Source organism: Empidonax traillii, unplaced genomic scaffold (assembly GCF_003031625.1).
Source record: "Empidonax traillii isolate 1590-97213 ecotype Southwest subspecies unplaced genomic scaffold, ASM303162v1 scaffold853:size531304, whole genome shotgun sequence".
Classification (NCBI taxonomy): domain Eukaryota; kingdom Metazoa; phylum Chordata; class Aves; order Passeriformes; family Tyrannidae; genus Empidonax; species Empidonax traillii.
In genome coordinates this window covers 266,329-269,363 of record NW_020956046.1, presented here as the reverse complement: position 1 = coordinate 269,363, position 3,035 = coordinate 266,329, and positions in this window count along the sequence as shown.

Here is a 3,035-nt window from a genome sequence, read left to right as displayed (position 1 = left end):
GAGTTATAGGACTATTGAAGCAGCGATGCCGTGTGGGTACATCTGTGCTGTGTGCTGCTCAGGGCAGAGCAGGAGACACCATTCTAGGCTGTATTAAAGAAGCAGTATGGCTCTCCTGCATTTTCTGTGCTCTTTGGGAACAGTACAATACATAAAGCTTCACAGGAGATACAGAACAGAGTTATGGAGTGGAGTCATGTTTTCTGGATATACTATGGGGGTACATCAGAAAAGACTGGGAGAGGCAGAGGAAACAGCCATGATGGCCAGTTTGAGAAGGCTGGCTAGGAGATGAGCATGTGGGGAGAACAAAATGCAATGTGAGCATACTCTGTCCTGATACCAGGTAAACTGAAATCTTTTGTGATCTGCTCTCTCTCTGGAGCTGTGGACCCTGTTGCATCTTACTTGGCAGCCCCAAGGCGGTGTCATACCTCTCCAAGAGATAAACTGTGAGAAACCCTTCACATGTTCTTCCCTGTTGCACTGCTAACTGACATCCAAAATCTTTTTCCACTATCTTGCTGCAAGATCAATTCTTAATCTGTATAGGGGAGCATGCTGAACTGGCAGAGTGGAGTGGAGCAGTGACCCGACATTAGGCTCTGTAAATCTTATTCGTAACCATTGTGTAATTCATAAGCTGATTTTTGGGTAACAGCATTGGTTTCAAGTCAATTCATTACGGGTGCTGAATTACAGAATTCTGAGTGGTCCTCACTGCTTTTTCCTGTTTTTCAAGCAAAGGGGTTTTTGTTCCTAGAAGCAACACTTTTGCCAAGAATGGTAACCACAAAAAATGCTGTTTACATCACAAATTCAGAGGGCACAGACAGCAAGTCTCCATCTTGTCAGGGTAGAGAAGAAAAGAAGTTTGAGGCTCTGGGTCACCTTAGTGGGGAGGTTTGAGTCAGCGTGGGAAGAGTCCACCACAAGGAACACGACACTAACAGTGGTCTTGCTGCTGCCAGTAAGAACCACAGGGTGCCACAGCATAGAGCATTTCTTGTCTTTCTTTTGTTTAAATGAAAAATACACCTTCCTCATCTAAATAAAACTTTGCTCAGTTTGAGAATCATAGTGACTATAAGCAGCAGAATTGACAGTAGCTGCTGACAGTAATCTGAACTAATAACAAAGAAATCAACTGTATAGCAAAGAGGGAAAACATGCCAACACACAAATAATTAAAAGGCAGGAGGAACCAGAGAGTGCTTTTAAATGTTTCTTCAGATTTTTTTTATTTGCTGTCCTGTTTAAGCTCCACAATATCACTGGGAAGAAAGCAGGTTTGTACAACTACAAACAAATACAATGTGGGCTCAATCCTGCCATGGTGCCCAGCAGCAGAGCTTGCAGTGTGCCAACAGACCTCCTGCAAATGTTAGGAGCAGGAACACAGTATTCTTCACTTCAGATCTGAGCCCTTTGCTAGGACTCTCTGATCATTCTGGAGAGACTGATTTCAAGTCAACCATAATTTGTTTCTTCATCCATTGTATTAAAGTCAAAGGATCCAGCACCTTTATATTCCTTAATCTGCAAAACACTTTTTATCCCTTCAGCTTTTCATGACATGTAAGTTGCAAACCTTGCAGTTTCTTTTTTTCTTCTTTGTTTAGTTGTGATCAGCATAACTGAAGTTGCCTCTGATCCTTAAAAATCCTCTGAAAAACTTAATGAGAACACAGGTTACAACTGGATTTCTTGCCTAAGTATTTCCTTCTTTTCTTTTAGTGTGTATCACTCAGATGCTTCATCTGACTTCTAAGTTCCAACAAATTACAATAGTGTATAAACTTCACCTCTTTCATGCTTTTATTCTGCTATTTAGCATCCTATAGAAGCATTAGCATTCTTAAAGGCATTCAGTTATTTAATACAAATCACTAGTTGTTTTTCAAATGAGGTAGAAGGTATCCCTCTCTGTTTGGTTTTTTTCACACACAGATTTGAGTAGATAATTATTTATCTGCATCTCAGATGTATTTTTTAAATAGAATTCTCATGGCTTCTTCCCTACTGAATTTTACAAGGTTCTTCTATATACCTTTAAATGTTTTAGAGATCTCTGAAAGTGAAAATAAAACATGATTATAACTGTCAAGAGAAATTAATGGTGATATCATGTTACGTCCACTTATGGATAAGTGAAAAATGTTATGAAACAAAAGATTTGGATTAAAATAAAGCTAAAAGTTTACTCTCAGATCTTATCACCCGTCTATGTCATTACCTATCAACTATAGCTGCTCAATACTGTTTGTCACAGCCTTACTGTCTTTGCTTTATAGATTGTAAATTTGGGTTTGGAAAGAAGGAAGGGATGAGAGCAGTGGGAATAAGAATAATTGGTTTCAGGAAAGGAAACCACAACAAAATCAAGGAAGTGGTTGCAGCAATCGTTTGAGAAAACAGTCTAAGAAAATAATCTAAGAGTGTAGGACAGTAAATCCTAAGAGACGCAAGTAAAGTGTAATGACAAATTCTTCTAAGAAAGAGAACTGTCAAAAGAGATACCACTATATTTGAAGATACCTGAGAATAAGAAGGAATTGAATAAAAGTGGAAACACTATGAAGTATGAATGTCAAGTAGCAGCAGTAGCATAGCATGTGAGCATAAAATGAGAAAGATTAAAAGATTAAGACACTAAATATTCTTGGAATCACATAAAGCAACAAATGTAGGTCATATAGTTAAATTACAAATCAAAGAAACACAAAGGAAACTTGGCTCTGCTGCTTAGCAGGTGAAGGAGCCAGTTGTGGAAGTTGATCATCTGTGTGTGAACATCAGTAGGTAAGAGCACAAGGGGTTTCCAGTGAGGTAGGAATTCCATGTACTTTTATTCAACATCTTCACCAAAAGCTCGAGGGAGGAATGGGGAGTGTGACAGTGTAACAGAATGTGCTACCACATGTGGTTATACATGTCCTGCATGGCTTGCTTTATCAAGGAACTTGACCATCTCTTTCTGTCTCCGGTTTTTTTTTTTTTTTTTTTTTTTTTTTTTTTTTTTTTTTTTTTTTTTT